Genomic DNA, 21,622 nt, shown 5'->3' on the forward strand with positions numbered 1-21,622 from the left:
TCTCTCTCTCTCTCTCTCTCTTGAGGTCGTTCACCCTTTTACTACTTTTACTACGGTAGCTTCCTTCCCGTGTTGGGGGGGTTGCTACGCTGCACGTTTTGTCTCAATTAGTTTATGAATCTAATTGTATTTGTTAATTTTTCAGCTTGTAGAACGATTCCTTTCGGGGTTTTCGTTCTTTTTTTAGTGTTCATTCATTTTTAAATTACATAATTACATAGTTTCATGATTATAATTGTTATAATTCTGTTTTGGTTACAGCTCTCCTTCCGTGAGTGTAAGTGGTTGTGAGGGCACGTACCTGTTGTGTAATTCGTGTTCCTTTCCCTCGGGATTCCTCTTCGGAGCCTTCCCGGGGGAATGAATGTGTACTAATGATTTTTGTTTTATTTTTTTACAGTTACCGATCTAGTTCGTTTCTGTAATATGGCAACGGTGTGAGCTGTCTTGTTGAGGCCTGGGGATTCGGCTGTTGCTGCCTCCCCTTTGGTTTTTTCGTCAGGGGCGTGTCTCCTTCCACTGGAAGTACTCCCGTGATGATTGACAGCTCTCCAGTTCATTTTAGAACTCTCAGGAGGCTTGCCTCCTTGGGTGGGTAACTTTCCTTCCGAGGGAAGTTTTTCCTGTCCAGGCTTGAGTTTTTCCCCTTTTGGGGGTTTCTTCTCATGCCTTTTTTTCGTGCGACTATGCTCTTGGTGCTGAGCGGTCGCACCTGCAGTTTCGCTCAAGGGGTTGGGCAACTGCAGGAGCCCCTCTTCGGAGGATTGCTCCTTTTAGGTCACTGGCTGACCAGTCTCCTCTTCGAAGTGTTTCTCTTTCGTTCGCGAGAGAGTACACTCATAGAGACTCCTCTTCGGAGGATTCTTCTGCTGCTGTTGCTATTGGCCTCCTTCGCCGTAAGGCTCACTGTCCGCCTCGCCGTAGGGCCTCTCATCTCCCTGTAAGGGTGCTAAGAGGCGCCTTTTTGAATCTCCGTTGCAGCCTATAACTCCTTCTTCTTAATCTTCCGACGGGCAACGGTCTTCCCGACGGACAACGGTCTTCCCGACGGACATCGGTCTTCCGACGGACATCAGTCTCCCGGCGGACAGACAACGGTCTTCCGACGGACATCAGTCTCCCAACGGACAACAATCCCTTCGAGGCAAAGGGTTGCCTCCCCCTGCGCTCCCTTCTGCTGTGTTCTCTCCTGCTCCTGCTCAGTGTTAGCGCACAGGCGCTCTCCTGCTCATCAGCGCTTTCCTGATCACTAGCGCTCTCCTGTTCGCCAGTGTTCTCCTGTTCGTCAGCGCTCTCCTGTTCGTCAGCGCTCTCATGATGATCATCTCTGCTGTTCCTGTTGGTTCCTGTTACGCGCCCTGTGCGCCTACGTTCGCCCTCGCGATCTAGAACTTCGGTTCAGGTCTGGGTCAAGGACTCTTCTTCTACGCGCAGTCTTCCACGCGTTGCCCTCTGCTCCTCAGCGATCACCAGCTCGCCAGCGACCTTAGACGCGTCAACATTCACCTGCACTTCAGCGATCTCCTACGCGTCAACGATCGCCATCGATCTGCCACGCGTGTTAGTTCCCCTGACCACCATCAGTAGCGATCTAGCGCTCGCCTGCTGTGAACCACGATCTCCGGTAGCTGAGTTTTGCCGTAGATCTTCCTCCTGCTCGCCAGCGCTCGCCTTTACTTCTGTCCTTCTGTGCGCCAGCTTTCTTCAATTGCCAGCGCACATCCAGGTTTCTTCAATTACCAGCGCACATCTGCACGCCCTTCTTTGCCACGCACCAATGGGCGCCAACGGTTTTCTGACCGTCTAGGATCGCCTGATTAACAGCTTGCTTCAGCGCTCACCTTCTTGATGCACCTGCGCGCCTTCTGTTAGCGCGATGCGCGCTAACCATCACTAGTCTCTCTCGCGTTGGCAATCGCCTACGCGCCCGCGCGATTCTTCCCCTGCTGGCTAGCGTTTTGTTAATGCACCACCGCTCGCCAACGCGCCGTCGCTTGCCGACGCGCCATCGCTTGCCGACGCGCCATCGCTTGCCAACGCTCCATCGCTTGCCAACGCGCCTTCGCTCTCCTACGGGCTATCGCCTCGCTAGAACGCGTCAACGCGCCATCGCTTGCCGACTCGCCATGGGTCTCCCGACCGCCTGTGCTCACCCGAGCGCCCACGTGCCTGTGCGGCCACACGCCCACGTTCCCGCGCGACCGCACGCCCACATGCCTGCACGCCTACGCTCATCGCGACCGTGCACGTGCTCTCCAATGTTCACCCGCGCGTGAACCAACGGTATTCCATCGCCCGGACAGACGGTGTACCGTCGCGCGGACGGACGGTGTTCCGTCGCGCGAACTGACGGTGTTCCGTCGCGCGAACCGACGGGGTTCCGTCGCGCGAGCCGACGGGGTTCCGTCGCGCGAGCCGACGGGGTTCCGTCGCGCGAGCCGACGGTGTTTCGTCGCGCGAGCCGACGGTGTTCCGTCGCGCGAGCCGACGGTGTTCCGTCGCGCGAACCGATGATGTTCCATCGCGCGAGCCTACGGTGTTTCTTCGCACGAACGTCGGCTTAATTCTTGCAGTATCCATTGCTCGCCTATGGGTTATCGCTCGCCGACCACCAGCTCTCGCCCTTCCTACCACGCTCGCCCTCCTTCTGCGCTCCTTCGCTCACCTTCGTTTGCGTTCCTGCGTGCCCGCGCTTGGGCACTTCCACGTTCGCCCACGCGCAAATCATTGATTTACCATCGCGCGAGCTCCAGGGCCATTGCGACCGCGATTCCCATTGGGGTTTTCGCAGCATGGCCAGCTTGGCGAGTCTTCTGGAGCGTATTTCCAGAACACGGCCTCACCCCGTAAACGCAGAGCATGGCACATGCAAGAATAAGAAGAATCTTCAGGGAGGTGTGAGCAACATTCTTCTTTCCAGAACCTGGATTAGCCCTTCCCCGTCATTACCTGGAAGGATCTTTGGCGGGGGGCTTTCCGTTCGAGTTTTCTCCATCGGCCAAGGGGTGACTGTTTACCCCTTCCTCTTCTCCATCTCGTGAAAGCGGCTTACCAGGTCCTTTCCCTCCTCGGTTACGACCTGAGGTTTGGTTCAAGGAAGCTACAGGAAGGTCATGGGTACTTTCCTCCTCTCGGGCTCAAGCACCTTGGCGTTTCGTCGTCAAGTATCGAACTTGCAGGCAAGCTTGATGTTGGACCATCTGGACGCAATGACCGAGTGCTTCCTTTCGGGTGTCTCATCCGTGGATGTCGACAACCTCAGACACCCTTCCATCCTTGAGAAGAGTTTGTTTGTGCCCAAGGACAGAGACTTAAACAGTGGCTGTGCGGAGGAAGTCGACTTCCGTTTTCACTCCTCCAAGGCGCTTTCTTCCAGACTCTGCAGGGCTCCAGCGCCTCTTTCTTTCAGCCACGTCGGCCTAAGTTATCGGACCGGCTACGACAACTGAGACAAGGTGTCCAATTGCAGTTCCCTTCTGTCAGGAACAGATGGCACGGGAGGCTCCCCCGTGGGGGGCATAGTCCTAGAGGGAGCGGCAGAGTTCACGAACTCTAGGATTGGCAACCCCCCCCCTTGCAGGTTTCACGCTGGGAGGATGCCTAAGGTTATTCATCCGGACGACAGCTTCCCGATGCCCATTCCTGCACGATCTCTGTGATCAGCCAAGGATATCGCGCCTGCCATCTCTGTCAGCGAATTCAGTGTCTCTGAACCTCTATGCCATAAGGTCGGCAAGAGTTTGCCCGTTTGGGCAGAATGATCCATACCTTAGGAGAAGGTCCTCCATAGGATCATCGACGGCTTCACCCCTGGCTTCTTCAGTCGATCCTTTCTTGTAGGGAAGTATCTGAGACGGGAGTTCCGTAGTCGACCTCTCAGCCCTGATCAAGTTTGTCGAACAAACTTCGTCCAGCATGGAACAGCAGAATCGATCAGACTTGTAACGAGGCGACAGGACTCCTTAGACCCTGGATCGGAAGGACGGGTACTTTCAGTTTCCATTCCATCCATCTTCTAGGAAGCTCGTGAAATTCAGCCTAGACTGCAGGTATTCCTGCTTAAGATGCAGTGTGGCGATCCTGCCGTGGCATCGCAGGTTTTTTTCCCCAGAGAACTCTCCCTGCTTTCCTCATGGCCGCTCAGGTGCAGGCTTCCGCCTCCTTCGCTTTTGGAGGTCTGGTCAACTCCGGTAGGCTCGGGTTCGACCTTCTTCAGCGCCGGGATAAGCTTCCGGATGCTTACCATGAGGGGGGGGTTTCATGGTATTTTGCTAGGAGCCTTCTCTTCTTCTGCCTCGACATCTGGAGTATCTAGCCATGATATTGAGTCAACGGCCTTTCCACGTTGGAAACCCCGCTTCTCGTCCGTCCAGCGAGGTTAAGCAACGTCGGTTCTGGTCGGTACTTGGATGGGTGACCTCCTGGGGACGCCAGATTCTGTTGCCACCTCCTCCGAGCCTTCCCTTTAGTTGATTGTGGCAAGGCTGAGAAGAGTCGCAGTACCTGTTCTCAGTCAAGCAGAGCTTTCAGCCCTACCTTGGAACGTTTCCTAGTTGTCTTTTCCTCATTGACCCGTCTATAGTTCCGAACGGTCGCCTCAGGATAAGTTCCATGTGGGGCGGTCCAAGTTTCGGTGGTTTCAAGCAACGATTAACCGGACTTTCTGGCCCCTATGGGACCAGCGGAACGATTAGACCTGCAATGGGTGTTGACCTATGGAACCTCTTGATGGGAGTGGATATTCTCGTCCTTTACCCACATTTTTTATGCTGTTCTCGGACTAGTCAAAGAAAAGGGGGGGGGGTGGGGGGGGGGCATGTTCCGGTCCAGGCCTATGGTCAGGAACTGAAGGATACCTCTCCATCATTCAGGCAGGCTTAGGGGCCGTAGTCTGGCCCCTCTACAGATACTACAGCTCCTGCCGAGTCGCTCCGTGCGCGTCGACTTCATGATTCTGGCGTGTTCTAACCAGCAGGGGACGCATTTTCACACCTTCACATCTTGCAGTAGAGATACCGAGATGATTGAGATACTCTCAATACCACCATCGGCTCTCTCATTCCAGGCAGAGGAATGTTCTCTCCGACTATCCGAGCAGAGCCTCGTAGAGAGAGTGTGCCTGGGGTCTTTGGCCTTGAGTAACCAGCAAGTCCTGGTCTGAGGGACCTGATCGCGACAGCTTGGAACCTCAAGCTTCCGCTGTTCTTCCCCCCAGTCTCAGACCTCGAGACTCTGGCAAGATGCATTCCGGTGATGGTGGGACAACATCGACGCCTGCGTCTTCCCTCCTTTGTTGTCTGTTGAGAATGGGTCTCAACAAGACAAGGTTGTCTGTCAACCTTTCAATGGCCCTGAGAGCTCCACTGGGACTATGCGCAGAACGGTTTCCGGACCCTCTGCTTCCCCTGACGGAACTCCCGGGAGAGCTTCTCCCACGGCACAGGCTACTCAAGCAACCACACTGCAACATCTTTCACGAGCCGGGGCGTCGCTTCGGCTTCATGCCTGGAGACACTATGCCTCCTCCTCAAGAAGAGACAACCCGCTACAGTCGCGGGACGGAGGTCGCGTTATCTGCGATAGTCATCCGCAGGGGTCTTCCAGGCGAAGTGAAGAGTCTTCGGTGGTTGGTGTCGTGGGAGATATACCTCTTCCCTTGAGGCCTCTTCTCCAGCAATAACGATCTTATTGCCTTTCGGCGGGAGGAAACTCCTTTCCGCTCTCGGCAATGAAGCCTGTCGCTCAGCCTTTCCCTGACCTTCAGGCTTAAAGGAATAACTTTTCCCTTCCCGCTGGACCTTTCCTCGCTCATGCGAAGCTACGAACGTCCCTGCCCTAGTCGGAGTGAGACCTCCAACTTGGAGCATGGCTCGGACTTTTTAGTCCCTTAAGAGATCTTCTCAAGACCCTTTACGTCAGGCCTCTGATTGTATTCCGTCTTGGGTCTCCTGCTCACCCTGGCCACGGCCTGTGTGTAAGCAATCTTCTTGGTCTCGTACGACTTCGCCCTTTCTAAGAAATGGGGGAAAGCAACATTCAGGTTCGCTCCTGAGTTGTTGGCCAGACTCAGAATCTTGGGGTCCCGGCCCTTCGGTCCAATTCCTTCAAGATTTCGAGTCTCCATTCTGTATCTGATGTCCCAAAACCTTCTCCTTCTTGCCAGTAAAGGAATCGAGAGGTTAGCTTTGGGAACAGCTGCAGTTTGTCCTCAGTTGCAGCCGGTTTGGGAGCACAAGAAGGACACGGGGGAGAGTCACCAGTATACCTCTTCAGCTCGGACTCAAGGACATTCATCTCGACCTGTCTCCAGACCCTCCCCCGTCACGTCGCCCTACAGCACGATGTCGGATACATCGCAACGTCCCTCGCCTTCGAGTAATACTACTCTGTGACGCAGGTGCTACAAGCTGGAGTCTGGAAGCGTCTAATGACCTTTGCAGCCCGCTTCCTGCAGGGCGTGACCCACAGGAGTTTCGATACGTTTTCTATCGCTCTGTGGTGGCTACACAACAGCTGGTCTAACCTCAGGCTCCTTTTTGGACAGGTAGCAGAAGGTTGAGGGCATTGTTATCAGGTTTTAGTCTGCATGAACGAAAGAAGTATTTCTGGCCCTTACTTCTTTCCTCATCATCCCCTCTACGGGGAAGCAGCATCCTGGTCTCTGCATAGCTGACCTCGAACCTCTGCAGGTAAACCATGCTTCCTTGTGTTCCGAGTATTGAGTCAATACTGTCGCATCCCCCATACCCTGACGAGGTGGTTTTGGGAACGTCCTAACCCAGAGTTCCTTCTGGAACTCCAGGTCAACTGCCTAGGACGGGTCACACTTCTTCCTTCACACACAAGCTTATGTAGGCCACACGGTTCCTTGCGGAGCAAGGACCTTGTGAGGTGAAGGGACTCCTTTTCTCGAGTGCGACTCACTCGGATTCTGAGTCCCCGGGTAAAGCCAAAGCCAGTATGGCTGGGGACTTTCCACCCCACCTAAGGGGTAAGTCACCCAATGTAAATAGCGTGGTTTGTATTTCGGTTACGGAACAAAGGACAAATTCGAAGATAATTTGTATTTTTCCTAACCATACAAACCTTAGCTATTTACACATATTTGCCCGCCAGCCCTGTCCCCCAAGACAAGTCCTACCTCTAAGTGAAAGTGAGCTTCACCGGTGTGTGAGGGGGGCGAGGGGTAGCTAGCTACCACTCCCCTACCCCCCCGCTAAGTAGCGCGGGGGTAATACACCCTCGTTAAATTCTAATGGCTCGCCATTTCAGCTGCGCTAAAAGGTAAACCCAATGTAAATAGCTAAGGTTTGTATGGTTAGGAAAAATACAAATTATCTTCGAATTTGTCATTTTCATGTCTAATATATTTCATATTATTATTGTTCATTGTTTTCACGAGTTAAAGTTAGCCTACTGTTATTTTTTCCATTTATTGCCATTCTATGCTGTATTTGTCATGGTTCTACAGCCAAGCCCCTGAAATACCCAAAACAAGAATGATCCAGTTAATATTAACAGTAACACGCAAGATGAAATGACAGAAAAACTCTCTCTCTCTCTCTCTCTCTCTCTCTCTCTCTCTCTCTCTCTCTCTCTCTCTCTCTCTCTTATGGGGCCAGAAGTATGTTTTTTTTGTAATAAATTTTTTATTTATTGTATACCTTATAAATTATACATTATAGAATAATTCTTGTGTATAAGGAAACAAATGAATATTTTCATTACATTTCTGTACAGCGTAAAGCCCATTATTACTGACGAGTAGTTTGATATCTTTTGATGGTTATTTATCATGGAATTATGCAATATCATGGTCACCTTAATGAATATATTTTTTTACTCCTAAAATCACAGTGCTTTACCATTATTTTAGAGAAAATTATCTAAAACAAACTCTGAAATTTATTCTATAATCACTTCAGAATGAATGAAACCATATTTCAGTTGATTATAGTGAAATACAATGGAAAATGAAGCAAATTTTAAAAATATTTATTCTGTAATCAGCAGTAAAACAAATAAACATGGAAATGTAGCTTATTATAGAGTAAGTGAGCAAATATATCCAATGATGACAAAGTTCGTACAAAGCTTGAGTAGCGAATCCGCTGCCTCGTATTGAAGGGGTTAAGAACAGTAACAACATTAAAACATCTTTTTCAATATTAATCTTACCCGATGATCATGTAGCTGTCAACTCTGTTGCCCGACAGAAATCTACGGTCGGGATACGCCAGCGATCGCTATACAGGTGGGGGTGTACACAACAGCGCCATCTGTGAGCAGGTACTCAAGTACTTCTTGTCAACAAGAACTCAATTTTTCCTCTGTCGTGCCACCGGCTAGACCTACTTGGATACGCTGTTGATTCTGGAGTTATTGTTCACGATTTGGTGATGTATTTGCTCTAGAGTTTAGCCTTCGCTATTCAGGAAGCTTTATCATTAGCTTAGCAAGCTTTTGGAATTAATTTGATTTAATTATGGTGACGAAGAGAGTATGAACTCTCTTTCACTTTTAAATGGCCGACCCTTCCCTTAGACGGAAGTGTTGGTGTCGAAGAGAGTATAGACTCTCTTTCTTAATTTTGCTTAACAAAGTTATAGATTTATTTTATATCTCTCCGCCTTTTATAGGCCTCTTCGATTAACTTCCATTTATTATAAACTTATTAAAATTAATTTTTATGTTTGTTTATATGCGACCTTTCCTAATAGTAGGCGGTCATTACTTGGAACCGAAGTTAATTAACATTGAGCCCGTCATATCGTTTTTCCTATTAAGAATTTATGCTATTTTAATTTTAATGTTTTTGAAAGAATTTCTTTGATAGTCTCGTACTGTTTTCAAAGTTGAACTAACGTTTTGTTTTGTCTCCGCAGTTGTTGACGTTCAGAACGTTCAACTTGCGCTCTATCGTTACGATAGAGAGAGAGTATTCACGGTTTCACGTTGCAGTAAGAGTAAACCGATTCTAGCGTTTTGTTCATTCTTTCTTAGCTTAAATGGTTTTAATTCTAATAAAGGAACTTTTTATTTGGGAAACCTTTCAGTTTTTTTCCTTTAACAAATAATATGTTTTAACGATATATATAATTGGGCTCATCTCTCAGGTTCTAAGTCTAGAGAGAGAGAGAGAGAGAGATAGAGACGGAGGGAGAGAGAGGAGGATAAACGTTTCGTTCAAGCGGGTAACGTTGTTCTCGTTTTTTGCTCTTCTCCCTAGTCTCTATAGGGGTAGAAGGTAAAACGTTTCTAGAGTTTTATTCTTGTTCCCAGGCTTTATGCGGTGAGAGATTTTAAACGTAGTTTATTTGATCTAGTGTTTAGTCTCTTTTCCAGCCACGGAATTCTTTATCTTTCATTATGTTTTTCTGTTACATTGTAATACTGTTTTCGCAATTACTACCTTTTAATGAAGGATAGGATTGCGTGTTTCAGGTACAAACCACTTAAAGTTTCGAGTTCAGTGAAATAAGTGCAAACAGAAAATCAAAAGTGATAAAGTGATAAGCGCAAAGTGTTACAGTGTTGCGTTCGAGGGTTCGTCTGTTCGTGCCAGTTGTTCACCTAGTCTGGGACCTCTTACAAGCTCCCAAGCCCAGGGGAAAAGTAATGTCGAAGGACTTATGGGTTCATCAGGCCTTGATCGACGAACAGACGTTTCCCTCCGTGATTTCGGGTGTATCTACACACGTTGCCGACGTGATCACCCCACCCACACAAAGACGAGAGAGCCCATTTATTCCTCGTCTGCGGAAGAGGTTTCTCGCAGAAACCATGGACCAAATCTTGCAGCTTTTAAGTGCAAGTCGGTCCCTTCCGCGCAAGTCCAACGACCTAGGTGTAGCCACTGGGTCAGTTCGGACTTGCTGCAGTACGACAACTGCACACCTCCCAGAGAGGCAAGGTGGTACCGCAACAGGCAGTAACTCCGTCTGTTGCCGCACCAGCTGTTTTAGACCCTCAGTCACAACGGACAGTAGCTCCGTTTGTTGTTGTCTTTCATAGACCCTAGTGGTCCATGCTGCAGACTATACAGTCTCAGCTTGCTCCTTCATACAAGAGTATCATGCTGGAAGGTTGACAATGCAGCCTATTAACCTACAACCCGCCGAGGTTGTGCGCTCAGCAGATACTGCGGCTGCCTGCTCCCACCCTCCACCTGTGAGAGCTCCACCACCGATGCGCAGTCCACCCTGCCAGACGCATGTTCTTGCTGCACCTTCTGCTTTCATGCGTGAGCTGCCGCATCGGGAGTTGCCGGGTTCCAGCACTATGCGGCATTCTCCTCAGCCCATGCAGCATGCTCTGCAGACCTTACAGCATGCTCCGCATACCATGCAGCATGAGTCGCATACCATGCAGCATGAGCCTCATACCATGCAGCATGAGCCTCATCCCATGCAGCATGAGCCTCATCCCATGCAGCATGAGCCGCATACCATGCAGCATGAGCCTCATCCCATGCAGCATGAGCCGCATCCCATGCAGCATGAGCCTCATACCATGCAGCATGAGCCTCTTCCCATGCAGCATGAGCCTCATCCCATGCAGCATGAGCCTCATCCCATGCAGCATGAGCCGCATCCCATGCAGCATGAGCCGCATCCCATGCAGCATGAGCCGCATCCCATGCAGCATGAGCCGCATGCCATGCAGCATGAGCCGCATGCCATGCAGCATGCTCTGCATACCTTACAGCATGCTCTACATACAGCATGCTCTGCATACCTTACAGCATGCTCTGCATACCTTACAGCATGCTCTGCATACCTTACAGCATGCTCTGCATACAGCATGCTCTGCATACCTTACAGCATGCTCTGCATACCTTACAGCATGCTCTGCATACAGCATGCTCTGCATACCTTACAGCACTGCATACCTTACAGCATGCTCTGCATACAGCATGCTCTGCATACCTTACAGCATGCTCTGCATACCTTACAGCATGCTCTGCATACCTTACAGCATGCTCTGCATACCTTACCGCATGCTCCTCAATCACACATCTTTGGTTGTTGCCAACTCACAAGACTGTCAAGCAGTTTCATAACGTTGCCTTCTGGTCTGCTGCTTTTGCACCAGTGAAACCCTCACTGAGAGAACTTAGCTTTTCTCGGATATGGTTCCTGTAGATGAGAAAGTGCTATTCTCCCTCCTTCTGATATTCCCTTGAGGACTCTGTCATTTGGAGAGGAGCCTTAAGCTGCTTAGCCTCCTATGGACTTTTATTTAAGCATAACATGCTTCCAGGGAGGGTAAATGGTTCCGCTTCAGTCGCTAACCCCGTCTGTTGCCACACCTGCTCCCATAGACCTTGAGCTTTGTTGCAAGACATGCAGTCCAAGCTTAGTCCTTGTTAGAGGATTTTTGTTTACGGAGTCAGTGTGTCACTGGGAAGACGTTCAACAACCAGCAGAGGTGACTTGTTGTGACGCAGTGCGGCAACCTCAGCAACCCGATAAGGAGTTGTCTGTACTACCCAGACAGTCTAGACAGTTTCGGGTTGTCGCTGTACTTCCTCGCTTCCCCATGGTTGACAGTTCACAGACTGTGCAGCAGTACCATGATCTTGTGTCCGGCTCCGTCAGACGACTGGCTTTTAAGAGCTCCCACAAGTCGTCGCTGTCTGGAGAATCTCAGATGGACTATGGATCTGACCAAGGAACTGGGCCTCCTGGTCAATTTAGAGGAGTCCCAGCTCGTCCCATCCCAGACCATTGTCTACCTGGGTATGGAGATTCAGAGTCGAGCTTTTCGGGCTTTTCCGTCGGCCCCAAGGATCTACCAAGCCCTAGAATGCATCCAGAGCATGCTGAGAAGGAACCGATGCTCAGTCAGGTAGTGGATGAGTCTAACAGGGACACTTTTATCGCTGGCCCTGTTCATCGAGTTAGGGAGACTCCACCTCCGCCCCCTTCAGTATCATCTAGCTGCTCACTGGATAAAGGACATGACGCTAGAGACGGTCTCAGTTCCTGTTTCCGAAGAGATGAGGTCTACTCTAACGTGGTGAAAGAACAGCTTTCTTCTCAAGGAAGGTCTACCTTTGGCTGTTCAGAAACCCGACCGCCGTCCCTTCTCGGACGCATCAGACACGGGCTGGGGTGCGACTTTGGACGGACAGGAATGCTCGGGAACATGGAATCAGGAGCAAAGGACACTTCACATCAATTGCAAGGAGCTGTTGGCGGTTCATCTGGCCTTGATAAACTTCAAGTCCCTCCAGCTTAACAAGGTGGTGGAGGTGAACTCCGACAACACCACAGCCTTGGCTTACATCTCCAAGCAGGGAGGGACTCATTCGGGGAAGTTGTTCTAGATCGCAAGGGACCTCCTCATCTGGTCAAAAGATCGAAAGCTCACGCTGGTAACGAGGTTCATTCAGGGCGATATGAATGTCATGGCAGATCGCCTCAGCCGGAAGGGTCAGGTCATCCCCACAGAGTGGACCCTTCACAAGAATGTTTGCAGCAGACTTTGGGCCCTGTGGGGTCAGCCAACCATAGATCTGTTCGCTACCTCGATGACCTAGAGGCTCCCGTTGTATTGTTCTCCGATTCCAGACCCAGCAGCAGTTCACGTGGATGCTTTTCTGCTGGATTGGTCCCATCTCGACCTGTATGCATTCCCGCCGTTCAAGATTGTCAACAGGGTACTTCAGAAGTTCGCCTCTCACAAAGGGACACGGCTGACGTTGGTTGCTCCCCTCTGGCCCGCGAGAGAATGGTTCATAGAGGTACTGCAATGGCTGGTCGACATTCCCAGGACTCTTCCTCTAGGAGTGGACCTTCTACGTCAACCTCACGTAAAGAAGGTACACCCAAACCTCCACGCTCTTCGTCTGACTGCCTTCAGACTATCGAAAGACTCTCAAGAGCTAGAGGCTTTTCGAAGGAGGCAGCCAGAGCGATTGCCAGAGCAAGGAGGACATCCACTCTCAGAGTCTATCAGTCTAAATGGGAAGTCTTCCGAAGCTGGTGCAAGGCCAATGCAGTTTCCTCAACCAGTACCACTGTAACCCAGATTGCTGACTTCCTGTTACATCTAAGGAACGTAAGATCCCTTTCAGCTCCTACGATCAAGGGTTACAGAAGTATGTTGGCAGCGGTTTTCCGCCACAGAGGCTTGGATCTTTCCACCAACAAAGATCTACAGGACCTCCTTAGGTCTTTTGAGACCTCAAAGGAACGTCGGCTGTCCACTCCAGGCTGGAATCTAGACGTGGTCCTAAGGTTCCTTATGTCATCAAGATTTGAACCTCTCCAATCAGCCTCTTTTAAGGACCTCACATTAAAAACTCTTTTCCTCGTGTGCTTGGCAACAGCTAAAAGAGTAAGTGAGATCCACGTCTTCAGCAGGAACATAGTTTTCACATCTGAAACGGCTACATGTTCCTTGCAGCTCGGTTTTTTGCTAAAAACGAGCTTCCTTCACGTCCTTGGCCTAAGTCGTTCGAGATCCCAAGCCTGTCCAACTTGGTGGGGAACGAACTGGAGAGAGTACTTTGCCCAGTTAGAGCTCTTAGGTACTATCTAAAAAGGTCAAAACCTTTACGAGGACAATCAGAAGCCTTATGGTGTGCTATCAAGAAGCCTTCTCTTCCAATGTCTAAGAACTCAGTTTCTTACTAAATCAGGCTTCTGATTAGGGAAGCACATTCTCATCTGAAGGAAGAAGACCTTGCTTTGCAGAAGGTAAGGACACATGAAGTGAGAGCTGTGGCTACTTCAGTGGCCTTCAAACAGAACCGTTCTCTGCAGAGTGTTATGGATGCAACCTATTGGAGAAGCAAGTCAGTGTTCGCATCATTCTATCTCAAAGATGTCCAGTCTCTTTACGAGAACTGCTACACCCTGGGACCATTCGTAGCTGCGAATGCAGTAGTAGGTGGGAGCTCAGCCACTACATTCCCATAATCCCATAACCTTTTTAACCTTTCTCTTGAATACTTTTTATGGGTTGTACGGTCGGCTAAGAAGCCTTCCGCATCCTTGTTGATTTGGCGGGTGGTCAATTCTTTCTTGAGAAGCGCCGAGGTTAAAGGTTGTGATGAGGTCCTTTAGTATGGGTTGCAGCCCTTTATACTTCAGCACCTAAGAGTCGTTCAGCATCCTAAGAGGACCGCTACGCTCAGTAAGGAAGACGTACTTAATAAAGGCAGAGTAATGGTTCAAGTCGTCTTCCTTACCAGGTACTTATTTATTTTATGTTATTTTTGAATAACTAATAAAATGAAATACGGGATACTTAGCTTCTTTGTTAACATGTATGCTGGTCTCCACCCACCACCCTGGGTGTGAATCAGCTACATGATCATCGGGTAAGATTAATATTGAAAAATGTTATTTTCATTAGTAAAATAAATTTTTGAATATACTTACCCGATGATCATGAATTTAAGGACCCACCCTTCCTCCCCATAGAGAACCAGTGGACCGAGGAGAAAATTGAGTTCTTGTTGACAAGAAGTACTTGAGTACCTGCTCACAGATGGCGCTGTTGTGTACACCCCCACCTGTATAGCGATCGCTGGCGTATCCCGACCGTAGATTTCTGTCGGGCAACAGAGTTGACAGCTACATGATCATCGGGTAAGTATATTCAAAAATTTATTTTACTAATGAAAATAACATTTCATTTATAAAATATAAAAAGAGACTTATGTCAGCCTGTTCAACACAAAAACATTTGCTGCAAGTTTGAACAAGTACAGTACAAGATGATATCAATAAAAGCAATCTCTCTCTCTCTCTCTCTCTCTCTCTCTCTCTCTCTCTCTCTCTCTCTCTCTCTCTCTCTCTCTCTCTCTCTCTCTCTCAATGAAAAGTTGATACTCATATAGTTATAATATGAATTATTTTAAGTCATTTACATTTTAGATAGCTGTACAAACTTTAGTCCTTGAAAATAGGGGTATGTCTACAGCAGCGATGGAACAGCCATTAAATCACTAATGAGAAATGTTTGTTAGGACACAGACCAACCCTTTCCCTTGCCAGGAAGATGGAGGAGTTGCTTCTTGGTAGTAGTAGCCTGCTAGACAGGTGCTCTGTCAGGTAACTCACCAGCATCAGATGTGTAAAGGTTGCTGCCTCTCTTTGAGATGGGAACAAGAAAAAATGAAAAGAGATAGTCACTTTACCTCTTCTTGAGACTTATGCCGAATGTGTTACCTTTAGATGAGATGCATACTAGTCCAGTGAGGACCTTGGATTATTACACAACTCTTGAATAACTTCATTAGGGTCCGCCAGATGGAGCATTCCTTCCAAATCTTGACACCCAAGGGCGGAGAGCCGCTCTTGCAGCCCAGAGAGATTCATCATCATCCTGAAAGAAGTGAGGGGATTAGTGATGAAGGAGAAGACCGTTCTCCTCAATAAGCGATGTATACATAAATCAAGAACAAATTAAATCATCGCCAAAGGATACCAAAAAGAAAGAAATTAGAACCAACTTACATCATCGTTCAGGAGTAGGGAGGACAGCTCGTAGCAGAGCGTGCATGACTCCGGGAACCATACCATGTAGGCGGACCTTCTGTAAAAGAAAGGAGACATAAGTCTGATGTTCCTTGAAACTTTGGTTAGTGATCCTATTCACAGGCTGGGATCAACCAAATTATCTATAAATAATAATATATATGTTTATGTATATATTTGTACATGTATATACAGTAATACATATGTCTATATTTATGCATATATTTAATTATAAATATGTATATATATGGATAAATATCCATACAACATCGTGCTCAAATAGAAATAAATTTCTACTCCGTACTTGGGATCGAACGCTAGCCCCTTCTAATGAAAAGCCAGGTCGAAACCAACCATGCCATGAGAGGCCATATTACTGTTCCTTGAGACTCTGGTCAGTGAACAGATGAATCAAAAGAAATAAATAACATTAATTATGTGTGACTAATATGGTTTTCAAAATTGTTAGCTAGAGCTACAAATTAATATACTAAAATCCAGTAACCACGTAACATGTAACTATAAACCTCATCGGTAAAATAATGTTAACCCCGGTTCTGAACGTCTGAGTGATCTCTGTTGACACCGGAGATCCGGTGACAAAGGTCTGTCATAGTGAAAACGTGAACATCAGCGGTAAGATAATATTAACCTCAATGCTGAACGTCTGTGTGATCTCCGGTGAAGCCGGAGATTCAATGAAAAAGGACCGTAATAATGAAATTGAAAAAAGATTCGTGTGCATAAGGCCGAAGCCGGAGTCTGAGAGCCGGATTTCACGGTTGCACTCCAAATATCTGACTAGTTCCCAACCCAATGAGTATCCATTATAGCGGAGTATAACTCAAGGCGGTGATTAATCATAAAAAAAGGTTCGTGTGCATAAGGCCGAAGCCGGAGTCTGAGTGCCGGGTTTCACCGTTGCACTACAAATATCTGACTAGTTCCCAACCCAATGAGTATCCATTATAGCGGAGTATAACTCAAGGCGGTGAACGTTCCGAAGAGAACGGAGCTACGGGTGTTGGCATAAAGCGATCCCAAAATAATGACTCATACACTAACGGAACCTATTAATAATGCTAGCTATATTAACAGTAACCACATCAATAAAACGTAAATACCTTCAAACGTAATAGCATAAACCCGGAGAAGAAGCGGAGGCAGGAATAACTTGTGATCGTATAAAACAGAAAACGGGAAATCCACCTCTCCTTACTCGAGCTTAAGAAAGAAAACGAGAGAAAGGGTAACTCGTAACTGTAGTAACAGAAAACGAGCACTCATGGTTACATTATAAAGAACTAAAATCACACAATAATATGGTAAGAATATTGATAAAATTGTAATAACCAAGAACGAAGAATAACGACAACGTAACAAATAAATATAAAGATATAGTCTAAAACGAGCACCTTCCCGAGGCGTGTGCGTAAACTATAACCAAGGCAAGAACGTTATTCTTCGTTCGTCCAAATTGGACTTTCTAGCAAAAAAATACCTTAGTAAAAACAATAATGAAATAATAATAATAAAAATGGTCATAAACCGAAAGCACAAAAACAACTACGACTTTGCGGGCAAGTCCAATACAGAAGGATGACCTAGAGGGCGCTCGTGTGGGTGACGGTGGCGTGGTCCAAGTGTGGTTTCTGGGGTCTTTGTTACGGCCCTTCCCTTTGATGAAGGAGTTATCTAAATGGAAGACAGCCTGTGAATAGTGGTTTTCACACGCCCCCGATGTATACACGACACTTGCGAGGTGCTCGCGCGAGGGTAGTAACCTCTGCATTCCATGCTTTTATCTTTCTCTGGTATATTTGGAAGATTTATATCAGAAAAAGTGTAAAGAAGGACTTTTTCACCGGGCGTCACAGGTCTCTCCCCAGAAATAGATTTTTCCTTCGTCAAAATCCCTTTAGGACTCAAGGAAAGTGGTCACATGGCCTGCAAGTAACGTTTGTAAAGTACAGGGGTGCAAAGGTGGTCCGAAACCTTCAGACCCATCCTTTAGCACCAAGTATAACTACAGGTAAACTGGAAAGCTACTAAAAGAGCTAGGCTTGTGAGGTTTTCCTTGAAATGGCATAGGTATGCACTGACCAAAGTCACATTTTCAAGTAAGCAGTCTCACCAAGTCAGAGGGATCAGTATGTAGATACTTCCTTCATTTTCCCATTGGGGGTAATGAGAAGGCTGCGACACTCATGAGTGAGGTGTCAAGTCCACCTCGAGTAATGCTGCTGGACCCTCACGTAACACACCAAGAATATTTGTTCTAACTTAAATGGAGGGATAGGATTGAGAAGGACCCAAACTAGGTTTTGAGACTGACTGATATTGGGTCTTTGTCACTTAGTCTATGAGGTGATTAAGGCAACAGAACCCCTTCCCTCTTAAGTTGACTTGATGCATTGCCTGAAACTCACCTACTCTTGATGATGTAGAGAATAGAGATAGTCATGAGGAAAAGATCCCTATGATGTCCTCCAAGATAGCAGGAGGTCCATGTGCCAGTACCCTGAGGATGAGGACTATCCCACCCTGGTACTTAATTTCTAAGATAGGCAAGATTGCACGAAGCTCCTTTCTAGCATAGCCTAATCCGCTCAATGCAAAAGAGCCACTTCTCATGTTTTCTTGTCAAAGTAGAGAAGAGAGTCAGTCTTGAGGGAAAGATCCCTATGATGCCCTCCTCAGGGCAGCAGGAGGTGAGTGCACCAATACCCTGAGGATGAGGAACATCCCACCCCGTTACTTAATTTACAGGTTAGGCAAGACTTTTCAAAGGAAGCCTTAAGCATGAACCATTTCCCCAAGGAAAAGGATCTAAGCTCTACTGTGGAACTTCTTCAGCAGAGGCAGGCTTTTCCAAATAGGGTTGTAGCTTAACAAGTAATAATAATAATAATAATAATAATAATAATAATAATGTAACAATCTTTTTACCTTGAAAAGGTATGGAGATATGGTACTATACTTAAAACCATTCATAATTTGTGATAACAAGGAGAGCTACTATTGTTCATTCAATTATTTATTTCACATAGATTTTTCCAAGTGAGGGTGGGGGAAACTATCAGTGAGGAAATGTCAGTAAGGAGTTTCTCAGGGTAGTGTGCTAAGTGTAACCTTATTTGCACTAGCTATTAATGGGATATCCTCTGTCATTCCCCAAGATATTCTCTCAACACTATTTGTAAGTGATTTCTCCATATCGTTTCCTGGAGCTAGAATGGCAATAGTTAAGAGAAAAACTACATTTTGCAATTGACAAAATTATTCAGTGGGCTGGTATGAATGGGTTTAATTTTTCGACAAGCAAAACTACTGTTGTTCATTTCTGTTGTATTCGGGGATTACATTCAGACCCTTTACGTGCATCAAATGTCAACAGATTCTATGTATAAGTGAAGCTAGGTTTTTAGGTTTGATATTTAAGTGTAGGTTGACATGGGTTCCTCACTTAAAATCCTTAAAAGTAAAATGTCTTAATACTTTAAGCTTCTAGAAGTTTTATCATACATCATGGGGTGCAAACTGCACAACTATTTTAAAGTTTTACAAGGCCTTAATTTTTTAAAAAATTAGTTATGGATGTGAAATATACTCTTCAGCCACCCCAAGACGATTAAAAATTTTAGATTCTATACACCATATTGGTATCAGATTGGCAACAGTAGCATTTAGAACTTCACCTATTCCAAGCCTCCTTGTTGTCGCTGGAGAACTACTGTTAGACCATTACCGAAATCCTTCTATTATTCGGTATTGTTTTACTTTGCAAAGACCTCCTAATTCTTTCACCTGTCAGACTGCAAATCTTGTAAGGCACTCAACATACTTTGAGTTACACCTAAAATCCCCTCAGAGGTATCTTTTTGTAAATATTTTATTGGAGTTAGAAAGAATATGACTGACTTACAAGTCAGATCTCTTTTTATGGAACATGTTGCAGAACATAAGGAATCAACTTTTTTATATACAGTACTGATGGCTTTAAATCCGATGCTGGCGCTGGATTTGGAGTATATAGTAATGCTTGTAATTGTAGAGGTGCACCTCCTCTAACAGCTTCCATATCTAGTGGCATATCTATGGCATACTAACTGTTGTTGAAAAAATAGTTGGAAGAGGGAGGTAATTTTATCATTTTTAGTGATGCAAGGAGTGTCCTTCAAGCTTTAGAAGTTTTTAATTCCAGTAACACTTTAGTTTTAAAGATTTTAGAATGGCATTTTATTACTGGACTAAGAGGTATAACAGTTCAATTTTGTTTGGTTCCAGCTCACGTACGTTTGTCTGGGAATGAGAAGGCAGATTTACTGACAAAGAATGCTGCAGCTGAATTGTGACCAAAGTTTCCCATTCTTTGTGATGATTGTTTACCCAACATTAAGAATTTGATTTCTAATAATTGGCAACAGCATTGGGATAATTTAGTTGAAAATAATGTGCTAGAAAAGGGATTTTGACGAAAGAAAAATCTATTTCTGGGGAGAGACCTGTGGCGCCCGGTGAAAAGGAGTCCTTCTAATATACCTTTTCTGATAAAACTTCCAATTATACCAGAGAAAGATAAAAGCATGGAATGCAGAGGTTACTACCCTCGCGCGAGCACCTTGTGGGTGTCGTGTATAAAGCAAAGGCGGGTGAAAGCCACTATTCACAGGCTGTCTTCCATTTAGTTAATTCCTTCGTCAAAGGGATGGGCCGATACAGAGGCACCAGCCAATCTACCACAGTCCCGCCACCCACGCCCCGACGCGAGCGCCATCTGAACAACATCCTTCTGTATTGAACATGATGGCTTGGAAAGGAAAGGGTGGGATCGTGCAAAAGAATAGGGAAGGGTTTCACCGGGCGCCACAGGTCTTTCCCCAGAAATAGATTTTTCCTTCGTCAAAATCCATTTGCTGGGTCGACCTGTGGCGGCCGGTGAAAATGTACCAGAGAATGCCTTCCAAGCCCAATAATAATTAGTAATGAGGGGAGAGAAAAAACACCATGTAAGGAGAACCATGTATTATACTAAGGTAAGTAAGCATGAATCATAAACTAGTCACAGGACATAAGTGAGCGTAAGGCTAAACAAACATGATAACAAGGAAACCTCCGAGTATCAGAGCACAACAAGCAACAAAACTGACAGGGCTAAGAATATCCCAACACTAAATTACGGTAAAACACATTAAAAGTTGAAATCATCTTAACCTAATATGTAATAAACTAGGACTAACGAACCACCAAGGAAGCGGCGTCGTGGTGCGAGTGGCGGGTAGGAGGGAGAAGAAAGGAGATGGATTTTATATACCCCTGGAAGTATAACATGATGTCCAGAAAGTGGGAGACTACTCTTTGTCATCTCTGCATTGGTCACACTTGGTTGACATATGAATATCTGTATACCAGCCAATACCAGCCATATTGCGACAACTGTTTGGTACCCTTGACAGTGATGCATTTGTTGACTGAATGCCCCTCATATAGTAGTGAAAGAAATAGATATCTGTTTGAGGCTTGAGGTGAGAATGGCAGGTTCATCCTTGCCAAAATTCTTGGACATGATGTGTCTTATCATGCTAACAGTAATTGTAGCTTTCCTTCAGGAGTGATGCAATGTCCTAAGAACGATACTTTGTTGGCGCGAAAGGTGCACTTGTCGTACCAGACCACAACGTCGTTCTGTTGTAGGCAGTTGAGCACAATGTGAAGGTGGCGGAGGTGTTCCTCTTTGTAGGAAGAGACCACAAGTATGTCGTCCATGTAACTTACACAGAAGGGGAGGTCCCCTAAGATGCCATCCATGAGGCGCTGAAAAGTGGCCCTAGTATTACGAAGGCCAAAACAGGAGTAATTAAAAGTGTAGGTACCGAAAGGGGTGATGATGGTGGTCTTCCGGCATTATGGACACCTAGTAATACCCCTTCAGGAGGTCAAGCATGGAGAAAACCTTTGGTTTGTGCAATTACCAGGTCACGTCAGCAATGTTTGGGACGGGGTATTGATCCTGTTTTGTCTGCATGTTCAGGCGCCTGTAATCCCCACATGGACACAGCTTGAAATCTTTCTTCAGAATTATGTGTGAGGGTGACGACCATGGGATTGAGGCCTTTTGGCAAATATCC

At 46.7% G+C, this 21,622-nt stretch overlaps 1 protein-coding gene and 1 pseudogene across 2 annotated transcripts in view; both read left to right on the top strand.

Moving 5' to 3' along the window:
• Positions 1-21,622, top strand: part of LOC137621504 (myosin-11-like) — a 197,660-nt gene that overhangs the window by 134,537 nt on the left and 41,501 nt on the right. The window lies entirely within an intron of this gene.
• Positions 4,328-4,446, top strand: LOC137622135 (5S ribosomal RNA; annotated as a pseudogene).

Source organism: Palaemon carinicauda, chromosome 28 (assembly GCF_036898095.1).
Source record: "Palaemon carinicauda isolate YSFRI2023 chromosome 28, ASM3689809v2, whole genome shotgun sequence".
Lineage (NCBI taxonomy): Eukaryota > Metazoa > Arthropoda > Malacostraca > Decapoda > Palaemonidae > Palaemon > Palaemon carinicauda.